This window comes from Antechinus flavipes, chromosome 3 (genome assembly GCF_016432865.1).
Source record: "Antechinus flavipes isolate AdamAnt ecotype Samford, QLD, Australia chromosome 3, AdamAnt_v2, whole genome shotgun sequence".
Classification (NCBI taxonomy): Eukaryota; Metazoa; Chordata; class Mammalia; order Dasyuromorphia; family Dasyuridae; genus Antechinus; species Antechinus flavipes.
The window spans coordinates 541,907,358-541,933,940 of NC_067400.1; the positions used below are offsets into that span (position 1 = coordinate 541,907,358).

At 35.2% G+C, this 26,583-nt stretch overlaps 1 protein-coding gene across 2 annotated transcripts in view; it reads left to right on the top strand.

Annotated features, from left to right (window-relative positions):
- Window positions 1-3,758: 3,758 nt before the first annotated feature.
- The window catches only part of CYSLTR2 (cysteinyl leukotriene receptor 2), a 44,014-nt gene continuing 21,189 nt past the window's right edge, over window positions 3,759-26,583 (top strand). The window contains exons 1-3 of one of the 2 annotated variants that reach the window (XM_051987344.1): window positions 3,759-3,833; window positions 3,991-4,086; window positions 22,408-22,555. The gene's annotated coding sequence lies outside the window, so the exon portion shown is untranslated. The other variant, XM_051987345.1, reaches the window with a different exon arrangement.

Consider the following 26,583-nt stretch of genomic DNA (forward strand, 5'->3'; position numbering starts at 1 on the left):
AAAAAAAAAACCCTCTGAATTTCTAGCTGTTCATTCATTAATCTGGATGACTGGAAGGATAGTGGTACCTTTGATAGAAGAGAGATGAGTTTGGGGAAGAAGATGACTATTCATCTTATATAAATCATTATATCCCACACACCCCCAAGGTGACCTGGGGAAATGGGATGGGGGAATGATGTTGGGAAGAGGAGGATTTTCTCAGTGGCACTTAAACAGCTGCTGTTGCATGGAGCTGTAAGGTTATAATTGTCCTAAGAGACTATCAGTAGTCTCAGAATGGGGAGATTGAAAGCTTTCATTGTGGTAGGGGGGGAGGCAGTGGAAGTTTAGAAGGTTAAGGAAAGGTGAGGTTGTATTGAAGACACAGTCCTGTGACTAGCAGGGAGGGCAACATGTGAATCATCTTCCCACCTTCTGATTGTTACCATAATGCTTATAGTTATGCTCCAGCGTCTACTTCGGAAACCATTGTATCAGACAGTGAAATTTGTAATGAGAGAAACTCCATTTGAATCCTCATACCTTGGAGCCAAGTCATGTCAACTTTGCAGGTCAGTCTCCTTGACAAGATCCCAAATGGTGAGCAGAGAGAAAATGAAGAATTTATAAAATTATTCCTAGGGGCAGGCAGGTAGAAGGCTCTGATAATAGAGGTCAGTTTAATTCTGTAGTCCTACCCTCTGGAGGAAATCTAGTTAAAAATCCAAGTTTTGTCAAGACCCTGAGGTTAAACTTTCCCTGTAAAATAACTTTTGGTCCATGGCTTTGCTATTGCCTTCTTTTGGGTCAGTCTGCCTAGGAAGGAGGTATTCTGCCTTGTGATATTTTTTCCCATACCCTTCTCCCATGCCATGTGGTATTTCTTCTGACCCCATTATACTCCTGACCCTATTTCTCCTCATAGCTCACTAACTCTTTTAGGGCGCTAAGTCCCTTTCAGGATTTAGCCTGTAAGCTAAGGGCTTGCCTTAACCTCAAGGAATGCTTTCTTTCTACTAGGTAATGGTGAGTTCCACTGAGGAACTTGTCTTTCATATGCTCTACCGTTCTATGGGAATTCTTCACATGATCAGACCCCAACATTTAGTGCCTGTCACCATCCGGTATCTACATAGCATATCATATGCATATAGAAAGTAAGAGGTTCCTTTTAGGAACCTTCATTAGATTCTTCATTAGGAAACTCAGCAGTGACTACATCAACTCATGAGCATTTTAAGATGGACAAATGACATGAGAGACGTCATTTATTTCTGGTTTAAGCAGACAGACAAACAGATGGATAGATGAATAGATAGATAGATAGACAAAGCATTTATTAAGTGCTTAGAATGTGTCCAGCACTGTGCTAAGTACTGAAACTGCAAATACAAAAAAAAAAAGATAGTTCACAGTCTCAAGTAACTTACATTTTAATTCTAATAGAGGGTTGGGGAGACAATATAAAAATGTTAAGGAGGGATAAGGTATCTGATTGGCAGCAGGGTAAAAAACATATGAAGAGCAAGGAGTAGAGTCAATTATGTTAGCTAATGTTAGTCATCTTTTCCCATGTATAATACTGACTACCCATTGCCTGAAGGCCAGGAAGGTTACAAGTCAGCCCTCTCCAGGATTTTCTGGTACTTTTTTTTTTTTTTTTTAACCTGAAACAATTGAGGTTAAGTGACTTGTCCAGGGTCACATAGCTAGGAAATGTTAAGTGTCTGAGGCCAGATTTGAACTCAGGTCCTCCTGACTTCAGGGCTGGTGCTCTACCCACTGTGTTACCTAGATGTCCCTGGTTCTCTGGTACTTTTAAGGGAGTTGGGAGTATCTGGGCTCTCCACGAAAACCTATAACTCCATTGAAAGTGTGTATGTAGGGATTTGATGCTCTCCTTCTTCAGTTAGCCATTAATAATCAGCTTTGCTTTTACAAGAAAATATTTATTCAACGGTATAATCACAAATATGTAAAATAATCCCACCAAAATGTAGGAGGCAAAATATTTCCTCCCTCCTTTCCTTCCCTTCCCCCAGGCCACTTCAATTTTTAGGAAAGGAAGGAGAATTAGGCTTATAGTTAAGCTCATTCCCTAGAGAGCCCAATTCAGTTTTGATCCCCAACCACTCCTTTAGTCCCAGGTACCCTGGTTCCTCTGGGTTTCTTTGCTGGATTGATTAGTTGAAATCTCCTACCTTGAATCCCAGTTCAAAGATCACTATGGCCCAAACCCCTGGATACTGAGATGGAAACATGAAGCAGAACAGAGATCTCAAGATCACTTTTCTGAATCTTGGTGGGGAGACGACATAGTGGGAAGGTATTTTTCCCTATGTTATAGTGTTCATACTGTTAATGAATTGTAATCTTTACCTCTGAAAGAAGCAGGAAAGAACTTGAAAGGAAATGTATAATGCAAAATGAATGACCACCTTAGTTTCATTAGTTTTAAAAATGCCACCTGTTTCAGTGATAGTCAATCAAAGGAGGCTGGTCCCATGTGATAAGGGATAAAGAGTACCCTCACTTTAACAGATATAGGAATGCTCAGGCAAGCTCCTTTAAGGCTCACCATGTTGGATGAATTGGTCATGTTCCAAAGACCCCATTACACTTGTACAAGTATTTTATCATCCTAATATAATCTCTTCAAGAGCTGATTTTCTCTTGTACTATTATCATTCAAAGAATTGGTGCAAGACATCTGGGGCAAGGAGTCTTTGTGAATTTGATTCAGTCTGAGCTCCAGAGACCAGGTCTATGAGGTAAGAAATCTGTCTGCACCCTAATTTTTTGATCATGAGATGGACCCTCACCACTTCAGAGTAGGTCTTTGTATCAAAGAATTACATCATAGTAATTTCCTGATATGTCCCCCTCCCCTTTGAACTCTCTTTTGAAACCAAGATAACCAGTTAAGAAAAAACAACCAATGCAGTGGCCAATTTAGTGCCTTCAGTGCTACACTGCATACCCAGTCTTTCATATCTCTACTGAAAGAAAGTCAGTATATTTATTTCATCATCTGGTTTCTGCTATCAAGACTGGTGATTTTAATTTACTTAAATTCAATTGCCTTTTAGTGTTGCTGAAAATCCTTTCTTCATTCATCCTCATTAGGATTTACTTTTTTATATATACTTAGCAGTGTCTGTTCATTTCCTTCAGAATTCAAAAACATCAATCAATCAATTAGAAATTTGGAAGAAAAGGCATTGGTGACTTTGAAATTTAATTCATTGGATCAAAAGTGTTGGCTGTAGTGCCCCCTGAGTGAGGAGGCAGAAAAAGATCTTATGGATTCTGCCATTTGGTCCCTCCAACTTCAGGAAGATATTTTAAAATCTATTCTTTTATAGTATTTTGTTTCCCAGCGTTTATGTTTTTGAGGTGTGGCAAGGAGAGTAGACTCACAGTGACAGAAACCTTTGGGGAAAGTTCAAAGCTACTCAAACTTCTGTTGGAACTCATTGAGTCTTTTTGGTGATTTCTTTCTCAACAAGAAAAACAGTAGTCCTACTGTCTGCCTGCAGTCTTGTTCATTTTTTCCTCTTCCCCTGAGTTCCCAGTAGGGAAGTCCTGACTTTGAAAAAAGGACAAAGACTGCACTGGAGGACTAAAAGCATCCTCAAATCCATAATGGTATGTTTAAAAACCAGGATGTTCCACTGTCCATTAAGAGGCTCCTCCTTGCTTATGATTGGCTGACACCATGGATTAAACATGAATAGTTTGTGGGCTTTCTTTCACTTCTGTTTTTCATAGACAAGCTGCAAGACGTGAAGAGTAAGCAGATAAAAAACAGGAGACTGACAAGGAAGCCACTTGGAGAAAGAAAGTCATGAGTAGGTTAAAAAAAAAAAATTCATTTTGGTCTTTGCTTTGCTAGCTACTTCAATTCTAAAATCCTTTATCTTTTTAAGCTTTTTTTTTAATACAGTTCTTTTGTATCACAGTAATTTCCTTATATGTCCCTCCTCTGATCTCTCTCTTGCAACAAAGACAACCAGTTAAGAAGAAATCATCAACGCAGTCGCTAATTTAGTGCCCTCAGTACTTCACTGCGTGCCCAGTTCTTCATGTCTCTATTGAGAGAGGGTAAGTATATTTCATCATCTGGTCTCTGGTATCAAGCTGGTGATTTTAATATACTAAAATTCAGCTGCTTTTTAGTATTGAAAATCCTTTCTTCACTCATCCTCATTAGGATCTCTCTCTCTCTCTCTCTCTCTCTCGATATATATATATATATATATATATTTAGACAACACAGTCTATTCTTTTCCTTCAGAATTTAATTTCAGAATTGATTCAATCAATCAATCAGAAATTTGGAAGAATAGACACTGGTGACTTTGAAATTTAATTCATTGGATCAAAAGATTGTGGATTTAGAGCTGGAAGGGACCTCAAGGTCATCTATTTCAATCTCCTCATTTTGCACATGAAGAAATTGAGGTTTAGAGAAATTAAATAATTGTTCAAAGTCACATAACTAATAAGTAGCAGAGCTTGGATTTCAGTCCAGTCCTCCAGAGAAAGCATTTTTCCCACTGTGCTATGCCATCAGTGGGATTGTCAAAGCAAAGGCAGAGAAAAGAAAAAAAAAAGAGAAATAATGTTCTTTCCCTTTGCTCTTCACTCATTTTCTCCTTCAGTGTGGAGGTAAATGTTTGGGGGCTGCTGGCCACATATATGTGATTTGAAGCAAATGTTCAAAGTGGGACTTTGATAAAGGGAGTTCCCCAAGTTCATAGGATTTGGTACTGGAAAGGATCTTAGAGAATATATAGTTCAGTCCTCATCCTTTATAGAGGAAGCAACTGAGGTTTTGAAAATTTAAGTATTTTGTCTAAAGTCATAAAGGTAACCTTAGCAGACTCAGAATTTGAATTCAAGTCCTCAGACTTTAGAGCTAGTGTTCGTGACACTGCACTCTGAATTCCCAACACAACAGAAGGGGTATCAGGAGTTGAAAAGTCCTTCAGATAGTTTCTATATTAATCTGAGATTGGAGTTTGCCTGAAAACAATTTATTAATAACTTAAATGTAAGATTTCTACTTCTTTTTTTGAAATCAGAAAGGTTATATCTTCAGAATGTTTTGAATGGTGATATAAGTAAACAACATATTTTTAAATATTCACAGAAAGAAGAAATGTCAACAGCCTCACCCATAGTGAAGCTCTAGTCTCACTCATACATGAAAATTAGATCTCACTATGACATAACAAACAAACAGTCATCAGCCTCCTCCGGAAGTCTTTTAATGACAAAGGAGGTAGATAAGATATCCTGTTCCTCAATTAGATTGTTCTCATTGCAAAACTGGCTATGTGCCAGTCACTGTATGAGGTAATGGGGATATAGAATAAAAGTCATAAGAATGCTAATTCCTGTTCTTACATTATTTGGGGGGTAAATTTTTAGATCTGTTTTTATTACATACATATGTGTGTGTGTGTGTGTGTGTGTGTGTGTGTGTGTGTGTGTGTGTGTGTGTATAGTTTTCAACATTAACTTTTATAGGATTTTGCTTTCCAATTTTTCTCTTTCCCTTTCTCTTTTTGTCAAGATGGCAAATGATCTAATATAGGTTATATATGTATGATCATATTAAATGCGTTTCCAATTTAATCATTTGTAAAAGAAAAATCAGAACAAAAGGGGAAAACCACGAGGAAGGAAAAACAAACAAAAAAAAGTAAAAATAGTATGCTTCAACTTGCATTCAGACTCCATAGTTCTTTTTTTGGATGTGGATAGTATTTTCTATCATGAGTCATTTCAATTTGTTTTGGATCATTATATTGCTGAGAAGTACCAAGTCTGTCCAAGTTGATCATTTGCTGTCACTATGTAGAATATTCTCTTGATTCTGCTCACTTCACTTTGCATCAGTTTATATAAGCCTTTCCAGGTTTTTCTGAAATTTGTCTGCTCCTAATTTCTTATAGAACAATAGAATTCCATCACATTCATATGCCACAATTTTTCAGCTACCCCCTAAGTGATGCTGCCCTTATATTCTATTGGAAGACAAAATAGTGAAAGGGAGCTGAAATAGAGGAAGTCCCTGCATGGGGAAGCCTGATGGCCAAAACTAAAGAGTGAAACTTGTCTGGTCCATGGGCCTCTCCTCAAAATGGAGGTTCTAGGAGAAATTCACCACTGGGGAAAGAAAGGTCAAAGGGTTGCAGACAGCCAAAGTATGGTGGTCAAATCTGGAGAAAGTCCTAATTGTTAAGCAGTTCTTCCTAACATCTAGCCTAAGTCTACCTCTTTCCTACTTCCACCCATTACTCCTGGTTCTGCCTTTTGTGGGCAAATATAACTTTAATACACCTTTCACATGACAGTCCTTCAAACAACTATTATCTCTCCTTTATGTTTTCTTCCCCAGGTTAAATGTTCTCAGTTCCTAGCAGCTAATTCAATAAATCCAATAAACATTTATTAAATCCCTGTCATATGCCAAGCACTGTGCTAAATGTTGAGGATACAATTAATAAAAAGAAAGCAGTCCCTACTCTCAAAGAGTTTATAATCTAAAAGACATATGATGCAGGCTTATTACTCTTCACTATTCTGACTGTTCAATTCTGGACACTCTTCAGTTTATCAGTATCTCTCCAGAACTGTGATATCCAGAACTGAATACAATCTTCAGATTTTGTCTTTGAAGGGAGCCTGATTTATCTCCATGAAATCCAGAAATGTAATTGCTTTGATATCTACCACATTCATGTATTCATTTAATATCTCCTCCATGCAATTTATAAAGACCTTGTCCCTGTTCTCAAAGAGCTTCCACCCTAGCAATGCCAAGTAAAGACCATATAATAAAAATACAAATAAGAAGATTTAAGTGCATAATTAATTGAAGGTGATATGAAATCAGATGCAAGAGCAATCACTTTCAGCTAGAGGAATCAGGGAATGCTAGTTGGGAAGGTGCAGTTTAAACAGAGCTTTGTAGCTGGATAGCAATAAACAAAGAGGCAAGAGGATTCCAGAAATAAGAAGATGAGCAAGGACAGCAGGCAGGAAATTGTGGGATATATTTAGGGAACAATGAGTAATCAGAGTTTGGTGAAGTAGAGAGTCCACGAGGGGAAGTGCTTGGAAGTATAACTGGACAAAGTAAACTCGAAGAAAGCCACAAGTGCTGGGTTAAGGCCTTTGACTGTTCTCTAATAATAGGAAGCCATTATAATAGGATTCTCAGTTGTATCTCAGACTTGACTTTTGTGGAGAAGCTACCTTTTTCTGTAACTTGTATGTATGTGTGCTTTTTGCTGACTTACTCGATTTAGTTGTTGGTTAAGGTCTAATCAGAATTGGGTCTAGGAGCAGGCAAAGTAGGCTCAGATACGACTCATGGGGGAATAGTGAAGTAAATGCAACAAGAGTAATTTTAAAATTTATTTTTTAATCTTAAAAAAACCATTTTAATGCCAGAAAATTATTTGAGATCACCAAAGGCTGAAGGGAGGATATTGACATTTGTCATTCAGATGTTGATTTATCCAAGAGTTGCCCAAAAGTGTGCGCCCATAACCTCCTTTCCACCCATGTCCTCTCAATGATGGAAATTCCCACAAGGCAGGGGAATAATGATATACTCTTTTGATCTGTATATAGACTACTTGCTCTTCATATTCTACCTCTAAATTTGGCTTTTACCAATCTTTAGGGGAATGGGATGAAATAACATTTATTGTTTACTATGCCAAATATTGGGGATAAAAACAAAACAACAAAAACCCCCAAAACAAAAAACAAACCCAAATCATTCTTTATTTTCAAAAGGTCCTTATTCTAGTTGGTGAGGGTCAGGATCGGGAAGGAAAGTACATATACGAGAATTCAGCTATAGGGTGGATAGTAAAACTTGGAGCTAGAGTGTAATGTTAGGAAGGGAAGATGTCAATAGTCTCTGAGCTGATGAAGTTTAGACTAGAGGGGGATGTGGAGATTTTACGCTAATCTGATGGGCTCCATCCCTAAGATGGGCTCATGGAGAGATCTATGATTAGCATTATTGTTCAGTGTTCATCATTGTTTGTATGTCTATGAAACATGGGTCTATGATCTTGTTCACTTAGAAACTCCCTAATATGAGAATTCTCTTTACTGATGTAGATTCTTTATGATTTTGAGTTTCCTTAAATTCAGACAAGGTAGAGACCTTGGGATGGAGGACTTTCTAAGCCAAGGATTCTACTCACTGGTCTTTGAACATGGGGATTTTAGACCGTTAGAACTGAAAGGAACTTGAAGCACCATTTTGTCCATTTCCTTTATCTTAAAGAGAAACCAAGGACCAGAGCGATTGAGTGACAAGTTAGTGGAAGAGTAAAACAGTAGAACCTAGTGTCCTGCCTCCCACTTCAGTGCATTTTTTTCCCACAAAAGCAAATTAAAAGATAGTAAAAGTAAGTAAAAGAATCATGTCCTTTAGTACCTTTAATACCTGCTATTGGGGTGGCTGAGATTATGATAGATTTTCTAAATTCAGGGTTTTGAGCTGAAGTAAGATGATAAGATACAGTAGATATCTATACTAAAGTTGGCACAAATCTGATGAGCCCCTGGGCTTGGGGGACCATCAGGCTGTCTAAGGGGAGACAAACTAACCCAGACTGGAAACAAAGGAAGTTAAAAAGGTAGGGGGAGGGAGAGGTACCCAACTCAGGAGCATAGTGGAGAAGTCAGAGAAGAAAAAAAAAAGAAAAGAAAACTGATATAATTGACTAAAATTTTCCAAAATTCTGATAAGTGCTATTTTAAAAATAGGGCACTTTTAATGAAGAAAAAAAATTGTCCAGAGATCTTCTATTTCCACTTTATTTAAAGAGTGTATTTTACTTTTTTTAGTGCAAAATGGAAGAACTGTCCACTTTTTTAGGATTTGGACTTTTTTTTTTCCTGCTTCAGTAAATACCTCCTTCCCAAGAAGATATGACAGGGTTTCACTGTACAGAAGTATGATAGGCTCTTAATAAAATATTCATATTGAACTTGAAAATCCTTTAAGAACTTTTTAAAAGTACCACTTATAACAGGATACAATACATGTTGTCAATACTATCTTATGACCACAAATTTAGAGTGGAAGGGACCTTAGAGATACAACCATCGAATATTACAAATGAGGAAACTGAGAAGTTAAGTGATCTTTTTCAAGGTCACATGGATAATGTCAGAGGCAAGATCTGTAGCTGTCATATACTCAGAAAGTAAGACAACTTTTCACTACATCTCAGAAGTATAAAGAAGGTGGATTCCTCATCCCTCACTTCAACTGATATAGTCACACTTGATGAGGCTTTTATGTGTAAACAAAATGTGTTTAAGATGTCTCTGACTAATCCTATTATCAGGTGTAAATACCTCTCAAACTGAATCAAGCAGGGAACAATTTTATTGACTGAAAAAATAAATTAACCATGCTTCTGGGAGTGATAAATAACTAAGCCCCAAGGAGCTTGGGGCAGTCAAACCTTGGAGCCAGAGACAGAGGACCTCTATTCCTATACTAAATGGCACAGGGGAGAAGCAGATAATTTTATCTTCCTTCTTTTTTATACCTAACATGGAACTTTGAAGGAGAGCTGTTGAACCAGTAGGAGACATGACATCTATTGGAGAAGAGAGAGATATACTACATTTAGAGATATTGAGAGCTAGTCATTAGAAAGAAGCAGATTCAAGAAATGGGACTTTTGGCAGTCAAGAATAAGTAAAATGTTTATAGATAAACAATTATGACCCAATGGAGATGTTTCACCTAACCAGATAAGACTAAGGATTCTACAAAGAAAGAGCCTATTTTGAATTGTCTTTACCATACATGTTTCCTTAAGATCATTTAAATAAAAAGGCTGCTCAAAATATGTTGGGACAGATCTTTGTCACCCACTTCTCCAACTCTTTCTTGAATGTTTTTCTCTTCCCTATAAGCCTTTGCTTTTTAGATCTAATAGGGAAATTTTTCTAAACTTACACTATTTTCCCCTTCTCATAGATATTTTTCTCCCTCCATGCCCCACTCCCCAATTTTCCAAATCTTTTTTTCATTTCTATTGTAATTTAATTTTGTTCCCATTCTCATTACCTTAATGGTACCCATTTTTGAGAGTGTGTATGTCTCAGGTTCATAGGAGGAATGTTTTATAACTATTGTTATTATGCCATTTCAATAAATACTTTATTAAGAGCTAACTGTGTCTACTGGCAGTTGTTAATTAGAAGCACACAGATGGGGACTTGTGAGGAGGAATAATCACACTCAGAGTTCCATAGAGTTTGATATGTCAGCTATTCTCTGGGACCCTTTCCACAAGTATACTGAGAGACTAACTCAGAGAGGATCCTACAGTAGCACAAAATTGGACAGAACCTCAGAGCTCATCTTTTCCAATTCCTAGTCACTCTTGAGGAATATGAAGATACAAACCACTTTAATGGAGTCACCATATTGGTGGGGGATGGTATTGAGTGATGGAGTGGGCAAATGGTGAGTAGACTTTTTTTAAAAAAGTTTTTGACCTCAGAGCTCTTCAAATGTGTGTTCCCCTTAAACACATGCATCCTAAGTGATACCTCATGCTCTGCACTTTTCTTATGACACATGATTTCTGCCTGTAAAAATTCAACTGATCTCTGTCTCCTCAGAATCTTTCACTTAGATTTTCTAACTTATAAATGAATCTATCCTGAAGTATCAGTGTTAAGAAACTAATGAGTTTCCCTCCTAGATAATATATTTGCATCTTAATAAGAGAGTACACTAATTATTGCCTTTCCAAAGGATGCTCTAATGATGGGAATTTCAGAGATTGAGGCAGTCTGAGTAAGGATGGAATGGGCAGGCATATTTGTGGGTGTATTGCAGGCAGCTGGTATATACTATGAGAGCTAATTATTAAATTTTCAGTTGGGGAAAGTATTAGTAATGTAGATTAAACTTAAAAGTGTGTAATGAGAGTTTTTTTTGAGTTCATGGTTAAATATTTTCCAGCATACTCCTAGATACATTGTGTATTTTTTAGTAAGTTGGCTTTTTGGTGGCCCTAAAATCATAACTTATGTGTCCAGGTCTGACCCTTATATAATCTTGAAAAAGTAGGACCAGTGGGGTGAGAAACTACATGGCAGTCCATGGGAGTCACCAGGTATTCAGCCTCCATCATGTGGTCTTCCCTGGTCTAGTAACTGGAACACTGAATTGGATGGATATGACATAAGAGAATAGCTATGAAAACTTAAATTAGTCATTGTAAATGTTAGATTGATTTCTTTAACTAATATAATGAAGTAAACTAAGATATGTAAATGTTGTTCAGTAGTTTTTTAGTTGTGTGTAACTCTTTGTGATTCTACTTAGGGTTTTCTTGGCTAAGATACTGGAGTGGTGTGTCCTCTTTTCTGGCCCATTTTATAGATGAGGAAATGGAGGCAATCAGGGTTAAGTGCTTTTCTGTGTCTAAGGTTAGATTTGAATTTAGGATGATGAATCTTAACTCCAGGCTCAGCACTCTATCCACCTAGCTGCCAAGACATGCAAATACATTATATTTATTTTGTACATTGTAAATATTTCTCTTCTAACAGAGAGATAGAGAACAATGTTGCAAACACTCAGAGAGTCTATGTTTATAGTTTTTGCTTAACTTTTCATTTGTTAGATTAGAAGATTCCAAAGGGAAAAAAACAGAATGCCTTTCAAGAAATTACTGAGATGTGAAAAATAAAAGGAATTAATGTTTCTTTAAAAAGGATATAAGCAGTCCAGATATATATATGGAACAGCATAAGCAAAGACAGACAGACATGAAGGTATATGGATAGGTGGGTAGGGTGTAAGAGAAATGGAGAAGAGTACAGATTGGCCATAGCATGGGGTGTGAGAAAAAGCAGGAAAGGCAATGTTAGCAGGGAACCTGTGCCAGGGTAAAGGAAGCTGAATGCCAGAAATTATCTTTAGGGTGTTTCCTCATACATTCCAAGAAAAAAAAAAAGGTTTTTAGCAGAGTCTCTATTATGTGTGAGCCAGGATAAGATAGTAAGATTCACACTAGTAAGAACATTTAAAGTTTGCAAAGCATTTACATGTTCTCATTTTAATATCACAACAACCCTGTAAGTTTGATTCTATTAATATTCCCATTTTACAGATGAGTAAAGAGCTTGAAAGAGTTTGACTTGCCCAGGGTCACAGCTAATAAGTGTCTGAAGCTAGATTTGAATTCAGATATACTCAGCTGTTAGCCTGGTGCTCTATGTACTCTTTGACCATGTACTCTTTGTAAAAGGGAGAGAATGACCAGATAAGGGAGCTTAGTAGCAGTTCCTCCATGATGGGTGGTTTGCTGCTCCCTCCCACTTCCCTCTGGGCTATTTTTGTATGTCCCTGGCTGCTGACCTTCGGGGAAAGCCAGTCAGGAGTTTGTGTGGCTTATCTGGGTCCTGTCATGTGTCTGGGTGTGGGTCCATGGTTGGATGCTCAGTTGCTCTATAGCCAAGACAGGGAATCCAGGACTGGAATGACAAGGATGAGCAGATGAGAACAGGATAGCTCACTTGCTAAAACTGAACTAGGGACCCCTGTCACTTGGAGAGGACAGGAGAAGGGGGCAGATAGGGTAGCAAATTGTTGAGAGCATCACTGTTTGTCCTTCATTCTTGAAGAGGACCAATGACATCAAAAAGGTGGTGTTTTGACCTACAAGTGAATTGAATCTAAGTGATGGAGGACTGTGCAAAGTCACCAGCCTTACTTTATCCTTTGGAGCCATCTAGGTCCAGTGGACAGATACACATCAGAATGCCTGGCTCTGGAGGCAGTAGGGAGACTTTGGCCCTTTTAAACTAAGATCTTTTAATAAGTCTCAGGCAACTGAGGCAGCATCCAAACACTGATTAAAGCTAGATAAGAAATGAGACAGAGAATGGTCTCTTTTACCTAGTCAAAAAAATATAGGCAAAAGAAATCCAAATCAGTCAGTAGGCATTAAAGAAGCAATGAATAGTTTTGCAAAGAATTAAGGAAAGGGTTGACAGTGAGGAAGTGAAGGCATTGAGTATAGATAACTCCTTAAAAATCATCTTTGACCACCTGTCATGCGGAAAAGGGATTAGACTTGTTAGAAGTAAGCAAAACCTTCTTAACAATTAGAGCTGTCCTTCAGGTCTCAAGCAGAGGCTGAATGACCCCTTGTTCTGCATGATGTAGAGAGGAGATTCTTGGCCAATTTACAAGTTAGACAAGATGACAGCTGAACTGCCTTTCCTGCTTTGAGGTTCTGTGAATAGATATCCTCATATAGCCTTCCCTTGGGGCTATGGGGAAGGAGCTGATGTTTACTAGCAAGCAGGAAGAGTAGACTGGAGAGCTGAACAAGTAGGAAGAAGGGAATCATTATAGATGTAGAGCTGGGAAGAATCTTGAAGGTCTTTGAAGCAATTAAGCGGTACTGTAGATAATAGTGTTGGGTCTGGAATCAGGAAAATATGAGTGGAAATCTGACCTCAGACACTAGCTAGCTGTGTGACTCTGAGCAAGTTGCTCAACTTCCATTTGACTCAGTTTCCTCAACTACAAAATGGGAATAATAAAAAACATCTAATTCTCAGAATTATTGTGAGGATTAAATGATTCCTGCTAGATGACAGCACTTTTTGGTTTCAGGCCTCCTAAACATCCTTAAAAATTGTGGACCCCCAAAGAACTTTTGTTTATTGCGAATTTTATCTATTGATATTTACAATATTTGACATTTAAAACAAGATTGTACAATACCTATGAGTTTTCTTAAAATTACAGTAATAAACCCATTATATGTAATATAAATAACACTTCTAATGAAAAATAATTATTTTCCAAAACAAAAAAGAATAATAGCATTATTTTGCATATTTTTGCAAATCTTTTTAATGTCTGGTTTAATAGAAGACAATTAGATTCTCCTACCTGCTTTTACATTCAATCTATTGCTATATGTTGTTCTAGTTGAAGTATGTTAAGAAAATTTGGCCTCACACAGATATGCAGCTGGAAAGGGGAAGAGTATTTTAATAGACAAACAATATCTTAGCTTTATTATAAAAATTGTTTTGACCCATGAAAGGCTCTTGGAGACTCCTAGGGGACCACACTTTGAGAACCACTGGTCCAGATTTTTTTTTTTTTTTTTTGCTCAGGGTTCCTCTAGCTTTCTCTTCCTGCTTGGGAGTCAAGCAAGTTTAATTCCTCCCTGTCTAAAAAGAAAGGCTACTTTCATCTTTTACAGACAAGACCTAGACTTCATTCTAGAGAATGATGTGTACATTGATGTTTCTAATGCCCACCCCTCTACAGAGTTCATAAACCTATACTACCTTCATACCTATACTTTGGTCTCTCTGAAAATAAAAAGCATATATATCCATACTCCTAAAATAATATAGGAAGGGATCTTTTTAAAAGACTCCAATACCAAGAACAAGATATCACAAAATATATTTGTAATCGCACTGGCACACTTTGTACTAGAAGATGATTCCATGCTAGGGTCACTGGGCTGAATTTGCAAAATAGAAAATAGAATAAAGTGAAGTAGTTGACTTTTAAGCAAAGAAGACAAGAAAGATTAGTATTGTTAGTATCTGTAAAATATCTGTGTTGGAAGAATGCAGTCTTTGGGAAATTAAAAAGCTTTCCAAATTACCTGTGTCAACTTTTTATAAGAATGTTCCCATTGATACCATGTTATTTGGAAACTTTCTCTGTTTTGTGCATATCAGATGTCATCGTGATGGGTCATACCTCATTATGCTCTATATAATTATCAAAGTTCCTTCTTCAAAAGAACAAACAAAAATTATAGTGTGTAAACAAAAAGCAATTTGGCCTAGTAGATTGAGCAGTTCAATCAATGATTACTATCCTTCCATTTTTTCTATTAAATTCTATTCTTGATCATTAAAAAAAGAAAAGAAACTAGTCAGTATGAGACCACCATATATAAGTGCCTTTAGAGAAATAGAAAGTCCAGTTACACATTACTCTTTCCCTAGAGTTCCTTTAAATTCCCATGGGAATAAGGACTTATGGAGTGGGTGGAGTAATTTTTGGGGAAAATTGTCCCATAGCTTCTTACAGCAGAGAAATAGCAGAGGACTATTAGAATATAAACTCTTTGAGGATGGGAACTGTCTTTTGCCTTTCTTTATATCCCTTTATATATTGTCTTTCAATATAAGACATAGCAAATGTTGCTGTTGTTGTGTTATTTTTAGTTGGACACAGCTCTGCCTGACTCCATTTGTCAGGGATTTTCTTGGCAGAGTGGTTTGTCACCTTCTTCTCTAGGCCATTTTACAAATAAGGAACTGAGGCAAAAAAAAAAAAAAAAAAAAAAAAAAAGGTTTTAAGTGTTCTGCCCATGGTAACACAGCCTGCATTTGAACTCAGGAGGATGAGTCTTCTTGATTCCAAGCTCAGTATTCTATCCCCTATGCCATCTCACTGCCCTTCTCCCCCAAACAGTAGGTGCTTAATGAATGTTAATTGACTGATTGACTATGAAATGTCAAAATGTCCTAGTTAATCAGGGCTGGTTCACTGCCTACATATATCCACCAAACTAAATACCAAAGAAAAGAGCTCCGAGGTAGGAAGAAGAATAACAAGGGACACCCAGACATTCAAAAGGAGAAAACAATCTAGGATTTGTTGCCAACAACAAAACAGATGATCTCAATATCTAATCATAAATGCACAAGATTCTAACTACATTTAATGCCATAAATATCACTAACATTTAGATGATACTCAAGACTATGAAAAAAATAAGGATCTGGATGCTTATACCTTTTCTAAAAGGAACAAGATAAGTTTAAAAAATGGTAGGGCTATAAGTAACATGTTGCTTAAGAATATATTCTTTTTTTTATTAAAACTTTTTATTTACAAAACATGCATGAGTAATTTTTCAACATTGATTCTTGCAAAATCTTGTGTTCCAATTTTTCCTCTCCTTCCCCCAACCCCCTTTCCTAGATGGTAGGTAATTCAATATATGTTACATATGTTAAAATATGTTAAATTTAATATATGTTTACATATTATACAATTATCTTGCTGCACAAGAAAAATCAGATCAAGAAGGGAAAAAGAAATTGAGAAAGAAAACAAAATTCAAGTAAACAACAACAAAAAGAGTGAAAATGCTGTGTTGTGGTCCACACTCAGTTCTCACACTCCTGGGTTTAGATGACTCTCTTTATCACAAGATTATTGGAACTGATCTGAATCATCTCATTGTTGGAAAGAGCCACATCTGTCAGAATGGATCATCATATAGTCTTCTTGTTGCCATGTATAATGATCTCCTGGTTCTGATCATTTCACTTAGCATCGTTCATGTAAGTCTCCCCAGGTCTCTCTACAACTATCCTACTGATCATAAGAATATATTTTCATGTGAAGAAATCCAGGGTAAGATTAAATTATGGGTGAAAATCAATGGAAGCGCAAATGAGAATGATATTCTCATCAGATTACGCTACAGACTATCTGGACAGAAATAGAAAATAGATGAAGAAATTGGTAAACTTCACAAGATCACAAGCCTGATGTGAAAGCATGATAGATTAGTAGAAAAGTTTGATTATACTACTATACTATACTACTACCCTATCAATTGTCTTTTGCCAAGAACAGAACAGCGAATAATTTCTTGGTCTGGTTTAGTTTCATCCTGCAAAAGAAGGAAAGATTTTATTTTAGATCTGATTGCTAGAGTGGAAATGCTGGATCTCTTTGGAAAAGGTAACAATTCCATCCTAGAATTTATGTCTGTGAAAAGAACATAAGAGAAAAGCTAGACATGATGTGAGATTGAAGAAAACAGATTTTAGAAAAGATCCCATTGAATAAATTTGTACAGAATGAGTCAACCTAGAAGGAATGGGAAGCTCTGGAGACTGACATTTTGTATAACACAAAGTGAAAGAATACTGAGGGAAAATGATGCATCATGGCTTCAAATCATGGAATGACACAGTCTCTAAGAGCTAAAGCTGAAGGTCATCCTTTGGGCAGTGGAGAAGTATAGAGTATTACTACTGCTGAGGGTACCATCATCCTCCCAGTCACCTAGGCTTGCAATCTAGTGTTATCCTCAACTCTCCCTTACTCTCTCTCTTTTTCATTTCTGCCATAGTCAATCAGTTGTTAAGTCCAATCATAACATCTTTCTCTAATATGCCCTCTGTTATCCTCTGACCCTAATGGTGGTCTGGTGTAGACTCTCACCACCTGAACTCTGACAATAACCAGCTCATGGATTTGCCTGCTCAAGTCTCTCCCCTCTTCATCCCATTCTCTATTTAGCTTCCAAAGCCATTTTCCTAAAGCACAGATCTGACCATGTCACTCCACTATTCAATAAAATCCACTGGTTTCCTGTTAGCTCAAAGAATAATTAAGTCCCTGCATTGACTTTTAAAGCTCTTTAGAATCTGGTCCCAACCTATCTTTCCAGTATAAAATTTCACTCTCCTTAACATATTCTGTAATCTGTCAGCAGTAGCTCACTTAGTATTCTTTGAACATGTCATCTCTCCCAACTCTGTATCTTTGCAGTGGCTGGCTGTTCCCTATGTGTGGCATCCATCGTCCCCATAAGTTTTCTCTGCCTTCCTCCATTTGCTTCCTGGCTTCTCTCAAGTCTCAATTTAAATCTTGCCTTCTGTAGGAAGCCTTTCCTGGTCTCTTCCCTTACTTCCCACTTGGGCCTTCCTCCTCCTCCTTCTTCTTTTTTTAAATTTTAATTTAATTTTATTTAATAATAACTTTGTATTGACAGAATCCATGCCAGGGTAATTTTTTACAACATTATCCCTTGCACTCGCTTATGTTTCATTTTTTTCCCCTCCCTTCCTTCACCCCCCCCCCAAGATGGCAAGCAATCCTATATATGTTAAATATGTTGCAGTATATCCTAGATACAATACATATTTGCAGAACCGAACAGTTCTCCTGTTGCACAGGGAGAATTGGATTCAGAAGGTAAAAATAACTCGGGAAGAAAATAAAAAATGCAAATAGTTCACATTCGTTTCCCAGTGTTCCTTCTTTGGGTGTAGCTGTTTCTGTCCATCATTTATCCATTGAAACTCAATTGGGTCTCTTTGTCATAGAAATCCACTTCCATCAGAATACATCCTCATACAATATCGTTGTCGAAGTGTATAATGATCTCCTGGTTCTGCTCATCTCACTTAGCATCAGTCCATGTAGGTCTCTCCAAGCCTCTCTGTATTCATCTTGCTGGTCATTCCTTACAGAGCAATAATATTCCATAGCATTCATATACCACAATTTACCCAGCCATTCTCCAATTGATGGGCATCCATTCATTTTCCAGTTTCTAGCCACTACAAACAGGGCTGCTACAAACATTTTGGCACATACAGGTCCCTTTCCCTTTTTTAGTATCTCTTTGGGGTATAAGCCCAATAGAAACATTGCTGGATCAAAGGGTATGCACAGTTTGATAACTTTTTGGGCATAATTCCAGATTGCTCTCCAGAATGGTTGGATTCGTTCACAACTCCACCAATAATGCATCAGTGTCCCCGTTTTCCCGCATCCCCTCCAACATTCATCATTATTTTTTCCTGTCATCTTAGCCAATCTGACAGGTGTGTAGTGGTATCTCAGAGTTGTCTTAATTTGCATTTCTCTGATCAATAGTGATTTGGAACACTCTTTCATGTGAGTGGTAATAGTTTCATTTTCTTCATCTGAAAATTGTCTGTTCATATCCTTTGACCATTTATCAATTGGAGAATGGCTTGATTTTTTATAAATTTGAGTCAGTTCTCTATATATTTTGGAAATGAGGCCTTTATCAGAACCTTTAATTGTAAAGATGTTTTCCCAGTTTGTTGCTTCCCTACTAATCTTGTTTGTATTCATTCTGTTTGTACAAAGGCTTTTTAATTTGATATAATCAAAATTTTCTATTTTGTGATCAGTAATGGTCTCTAGTTCATCTTTGGTCACAAATTTCTTTCTCCTCCACAAGTCTGAGAGATAAACTATCCTATGTTCCTCTAATTTATTTATAATCTCGTTCTTTATGCCTAGGTCATGGACCCATTTTGATCTTATCTTGGTATATGGTGTTAAGTGTGGGTCCTCCTTCTGAAATTACTTTTGATATAGTCTCTCTATATTTTTACATATGTAATTATTTTAATTTTACTTATTATTTTGCACATTAGCACAATAAAGCAGGGGATATTTTCACCCTTTTTTTGTACCCCTTGTTCTTAGCACAATGCCTGGCACACAGTAAATGCTTAATAAATGCTTGGGGACTGACCACTGTCTTTAAAAATAGATTTTAAAATATATTCTCATTTTGTTCCTAAAAAATAGGCTCACAGGATTACTCTAAGGACTGGGGGGAAGGACTATGGTACAGATATGAGTGAAGAACTCATGGAAAAAAATGAATTATGATTAATCTAGATAATAAGAAGACTAAAGGGAATGCTTGCAGATTGACTCATTTGACCCTAGTTATCAAAGCTTTTACACTGCAGATACTTGAAGGCATAATTATGCATATTTGTTTTATTCATGATTTGTATTGTTCTGGGATACCAAAGCATTTCTAAAGATAATAAATTAACAAAATTTTTGTATCTTATCTCCAAACATCTACTGTTCCATTTCTTCAGGCACTTAATTTTATAGGTAGAAAGTGTCACAGACAGGATTTAAACCCAGAGCTCATAACTTAATTCAGTGCCCTTTCCATTATACTGAACTACTTCTCAGTATTTATGTTGTATGCCAGCATTGGTACAGGTATATCAAGATGACACAGTGGATAGTGTGCTGGCCCTGCCTGGAGACATGAAAAAATGAATTCAAATCCAGCCTCAGACACTTAAGCAGGCCATTTACTTTCTGTCTACCTCAATTTCTTCTAATATGGATAAAATGGAGTTAATAATAGCACCTTCTGAGATAATATCTGCAAAGTGCTTAGCACAGTGCCTGGAATATAGCAGACACTGAATAAATGCTTGTTTCTCTTCCTTTCTTTCATTCAAAAGCAATACCAAATTTTAAAAGGAATATTAAAAAAGTTTCCACAATTGCAGTTTTCATAAAAAAATAGTTTGCTATTGGGTAGGTAGTGCATTAAGAGTTATGTGCTTTTAAATAACCTAAATTATACTTCTGGTACATTGTTAATGAGACAAATAACCCAATTAACCAGAAACCAACCAACTAACAAGCAACTATTTAAATATGTAAAATACAGCCCTGACTTGGATCATCTCAGCCTCTAAAGCAGAGCTGGCAGATTGTAGGCATTTAAAAAGTGCTTGATTGTCTGATTAGAGTAGTCCCTTGATTCTATTCTGAAGGGAAAGAAGAATTTCAACAACTAGAGAAGAGAAGTTTGCTTCAGACATGGGAGGAATCTGCACAAAAGTAGTAGAAGATGAGAGTAAGATCAGAGAGTAGATAGTAGTCTTTTTTCTTCATTCTAGAACATATAGTTTATAAAGAAGAAAAATATGGAATTAGACTGAAAAATATAAGTTGTAGTGAGATCGTGGAAGACTTCAAATAACATACAAATGAGTTTGAAGTTTTTTCCATAACTATTGAGGAGCTAAGAAAAGCAACATGATCAGACTATATGTCGGGAAAATGACTTTGTTTTGCTTGGTTTTGTTTTCAATAGTGTTTTTTTTCCCTCCAATTACATGTAAAGATAGTTTTCAGTATTGATTTTAAATTTTTTAACTCTAAATTTTTTTCTCCCTTCCTTCCCTCTCCCCTCCTCAGAACAGTAAGCAATCTGATGTTAAGTTATGAATGTGCAATTTTATTAAACATATTTCCACATTAGTTATGTTGTGAAAAAAGAATCAGAATAAAAGGAAACAATCACCCACAAAAAGTGGAAATAGTATGCTTCAATCTGTGTTCAGACTTCATAAATTTTTCTCTGAATGTGGATAAATTTTCCATAGTGAATCTTTTGGAATTGACTTCATTGTATTATTGAAAAGAGCTAAGTCTATCATAGTTGATCAAATATTGCTGTTACTGTGTATAGTGTTCTGATTTTCTCACTTCACTCAGAATCAGTCATATAAGTCTTTGCAGGTTTTTCTGAAATCATCCTGCTTTTCATTTTTTTCCAGTATTTTATTAGATCCATATATCACAGCTTTTTCAGCTACCCCCAATTGATGGCATTCCTTCAGTTTCCATTTCTTTACCATTATAAATATATTTGTACATGTATGCCTTTTCTTCTTTTTTATTTTCTCTTTGGGATATAGACCAAGTAATGGTATTGCTGGATCAAAAGGTATGTACAATTTGATTGCTCTTTGGACATAATTCCAAATTGCTCTCGTTGGATCCATTCACAACTCCACCAATAATGCATTAGTGTCCCAGTTTTCCCACATCTTCTCCAACATTTATCATAGGAAAATGACTTTAGAAGTGGTATGAAAAATAGATTGAAAAGTAGAGAACTGTCAGTCCAAATGAGAGGAAATAAGAGTATGAAGTAGGATGGTGGCAATAGAAATATAAAGAAGAATGTAAAGGAGAAAGCTATTTCAGAATTAGAATGAACAGCATTTGGCAGTTGACTGTTTTTGCAGAGTGAAGCAGTTGGAAAGAGTCAAAAATGATGCCCAGACTTTGATTCTGGGAGATTGGAAGGAAGTTGTTTTCAGCAACTGAAATAGGAAGCGGGAGAAGGAATATGTTTTAGGGGTTGAGAGTCCATTTTGTACAGGTAGAACATGAGGTGACTACAAACAGGACATCCAGATAGGTAGCTAGAAATGTAGACTTAGAGTTCAGGAGATTAATTGAGACTAGAAATAAAAGATTTGACTGTCATCCTATAAAGATAGCACTTGAAGGTATGGGAGTAGATTGCATTCATAAGAGAAATTTTTAAAAAATCAATAATGGTGTTTAGGAAGGTGATCCAATTTTTAGGGGTTGAAAGGAAGGAGAGAAACCAGAGTACAAGATCAAAAAAGAAACAGTCAGAAAGGATAGAAGAGAGTCAGGATAGAGTAGGAAGCATGGAAACCAGTTAGTCATCCTTCCCCAAAAACTTTAAAATATCCAAGTCTAATGAGTATGTTTTAAGCGGTTAGGACTAAGTAGAGATGAGAGTGAGACAGGAAAAAGGAGAGTCTATATGATCAAAAGAGATAATGTACATAGAGCACTTTGTAAAACTTAGAACACCATGTTATTGTCATGAAGTCATTATGTCTGACCCTTTGTGACACTATTTTGCTTTTTTTTTTTTTTTGCTGATTTGCTATTTTCTTCTTCTTCTTTTTTTTTTTTAATAGATAAGTAAACTGAAGCAAAATGAGTTAGGTGACTTGGCCAGGAGCATACAGTAAGTGTCTGAGGCTGTATTTGAACTCAAGTCCTCCTGACTCCAGGATCGCCACTTCATCCACTGCACCACCTAGCTGCTTCAAAGCACTATGGAAGGTCAGTATTTATGTTATTGTTGAATTCATAGGAGGGGATAAAATCTATGAAAAGGCTCAGAGAAAAATAAGTAGTGGACTAAAGAATGAGTTAGGGGGTGAATGAAGATAAGGAACTAATGAAAGAGAAAGAGAGAGTGATCAGAGATAAAAGGACAGTACAAGGTAATAGATGCCAAACCTGAGGAGAAAGTTTCCAGGAGAGGTGAAGAGAAAATTTGAATCCAAGAGATAAAGATAATAAGAATGAGACCTGAAAAGTTTTAACCAGTTTTAATGTTTATTATCTTCTATTGTCTTCCTTATTGTCTATATTGTCTATCTCTAACTCTAATTCTATCTATTCAATTATTCTTCCTCTATTCATAATTGTAAAAGTATTTTCTTCCTTATTCTTTTAATTTGTGTATGATAGGACCTTTAATATCTAATTCTAGTTCATGTATCTGTTTGCACCTTGTTATGGTGTATTGTATGAAGTCCTGGTTCAAACCTAATAACTACTTTCCAGTTTCCCCAGTTTTTGTCAGTGTATCTTTAATCAAGTAAATGACATCTTTGAACCTAGCTTACTAAGTTCATTAACTTCTGTATATTGTGCAACTATGTTCCAATGTTCTAACTTTCTAATTTTTAGTCAGTATCAATTAATTTATATAATTAATATTTTATAGCATAGTTTGAGATCTGATTTTTTTCTACTTTTTTTTCATTATTTCCATTGAAGATTTCCACTCTCAGTTCCTGCAAACTAATTTTATTGTTGTTGTTTTTATTATTATTATGGCTTTTAATTTTTATTCATTTTAATATTTTTGTAGCTTTACTGAAAATAGTAATGAATAAAGTAAATTATATTGTGTAGTATTGTTATTTTTGTTATATTGGCATGAAAATTATCAATAATTAATATTTACCCACATAATTAGTTCTTTATTTTGGGAAAATGGTTTTTGCAGTTATATTCATACAGTCCCTGCATATATCTTGATAGGTAGAATCATAAATTTTTACATATTCTGCAATTATTTCTCTTTCTATCTCTTCCTGTTAGCTTTTGTTGATAATATATGGGAAGGCTGTTGATTGCTTTGGGTTTGTTTTATATCCTGCTACTTTGCTGAAGTTAGTGATTATTTTAATTAATTTTTAGTTGACTTGCTAGCAATGTTTATATAGACCATTTTGTCACTTGAAAAATACAATAATTTTGTTTCTTCTTTGCTGTTCTTTATTGCTTCAATTACTTTTTCTTTTCTTATTGTTATTGCTGGCATTCCTAGCATCATGCCAAAAAAATAGTGGTGATAATGGATATCCTATTTTACCCCTGATCTTAAAAGAAAGGCTTTTACTTTATCTTCACTACACAGAATGCTGACTCTTGATTCTCTAGATAGATACTATTTAATATATTAAGGAAAAAATTCATTTATTTCTATGCTTTTAAAAAACATTAAAGAGTTCTTTTATCTTGTCAAAAGCTTATTTTTACATTTGTTATTAATGTGGTATATTATATTTATAGTTTCATCAATTCTTATATATTTGTATCATTTCATTATATATCTTAAATATTTGATTTTTATTAGAGGGACTTGCTATAAAGATTTTTTTTCTTTAATTAATTGGTTCTTATCTGATTCTACCTGCATTTATTTTTCTTGTACAGAAACTTTTCAATTTTATACCATTAGATATTTATTATTAACATTTCCATTCCATGTTTTAGTCAAAATTATCTGCCTAGCCATAGATGTAAAATTTTTTTTTCTTTTCTTTTCTTTAAATACTATGAATTTTTAAATTTGAGCTATGTATCCATTTAGAATTTATTGTGATATATGTCATAAGATATTCAACTAAAGCTAGTTTCTTCTAGATTGCTTTTCAATTATCCCAGCAGTTTTTGAGAAATTCATTATAATAATTGATATCATTGGTCTTTTCAATCACTATGCAACTATATTTGATTCATTTACCTAATCTATGTCATTAATCAATTTTTCTATTTTTTAACCAGTATGAATTAGATTTGGTGATTTGTGCTTTATAATATTTTGAAATCATTAGATTTGCCAAATTATCTTCATTACCAATTTTTTCATGATTTCTCTTGAAATTATTGACCTTTTATTCCTTTAGATGAATTTTGTTATAATTTTGCCTCATTCTCTAAAGTAACTCTTTGATAATTTGATTTCCAAGCAGGGAATCTATAAATTAATTAATGTATATTGTCAGGTTATTACACTGGTATTAAAGTTAATTTTTAAATGTTTAATAAAATTCTTTCATAAATCTTTCTAGTTTTTGTGGTATTTTTTCTTTGGGAGTTCATTTGTGTGTTATACAACCTATGTTTTTAAGATTGGACTATTTAAAAGCTTTTTTTGTTATGATAATCTGGATGTTTTCTATTTTATAAATACTTATTGATTTCATTTGTCCTCATTTTTGCTGGCATTGGGCAAAAATAGTTTCTAAGAATCTTTTCAATTGTTGAGAATTTTTTCTACTTTTTTGATGTTGGCAATTTGTTTTTTCTCTATTAGATAAGCTAATCACTTGTTTTATTTTTTTTTAAACTATGTAATAGCTATATGTTTTACATTCTATCACTTCTTTGTTTTTATAATTTTTATTTTTGTTTTGATTGAGTTTAATTGATGGTACTTTTATTTTTTAAAAGTTTTGTATCCAATATATTGATCTATTCTTCCTCTTTTGTTAATAAAAGTGTTTGGAGATAATAAATTTTCCTTGAACACAGGAGTTCTTAAACTTTTTGTGTGTCTTGGATCCCTTCAACAATCTAGTAAAGACTATGAACTTTTCAGTTGTCAGTCAGTCGACTGCCATTTGTTAAATAATTACTAATAGGCACTGTGATAAGCACTGAACCTACTTTATCTTCATTAATAATTGAAGAAAATGCTAAGTGAAAATAAAGATTTGCATTTCCCCCCCTCCGTCTAAGTTCACAAACACTTTGAATTTATGAACCCAACTTAAGAACTCCTGCCTTAAGGACTATTTTAGCTAAATTCCTAAAGTTTTGATATGCTGTCTCATTGTTAACATGTTCAGATAAAATTGTCTATTTTTATGTTTTTTGATACACCAATTCTTTAGGAATAAATTATTTACTCTATACTTAAATTTGAATATTTCATTGATAACTCACATTACATGTGGTCAGTAAAGGATGTATTTATTATTATTTCTTTTTTTTTTTTACATTTATTGATAAAACTTCTTTGTTTTGGCACAGGACAATTATTTTTTCTGGAGGCATTTGAGGTAAAGTGACTTGCCACTTGAAGTGTTAAGTGTCTGTGGTTGAATTTGAACTCAGAGATCCTCCAGACTCCAGGGCTGGTGTTCTATCCACTATGCCATCCAGCTATTCCACAAAGACATTTAAAAAAAATGATTCATAGTTGAGAAATATAAATGCTTCTTTCTATTTTCATTTAGTAATTGCCAGATACCTATTATGACAAAGTGACTTTCTTTCACCACATCTGATAACATTACTTTTCTACTCAAATGTATATAGTTTTCCATTTCCTCTAAAATAAAACATAAATTCATTATTTATGCTTTTAAAACTCTTTGACAACATTATCCCAAATCCTTTTTCCAGTTTCACTGGACAACATCCACCCCTTCACTTTGCAGAAAAATTATCCTTTTTGTTCCTGTTATTGAGATTATTCTCCATTTACCATCTATCATGTTTTTTTTTTTTTAATTAGTCATCTCCCATCTTTGGAATTTACTTTCTCCTCATCTTCACCTGAGGATGCCTATATTTCTTTAGGATATAAACTAAGCCCATCTTTTACATAAAGCTTTTCTTCATTTTTCCATTTGATGATGTTCTCACTCCTAGACTATCTTGTATTTAGCTACTTTATATTTATTCTCTTTATAAACTGTATATACTAATGAATGTATTTGTTATCTTGCAAGTATTACAATTTTATGGTCTATTTCTCTCTACAATTTGATCAACTAGAATTT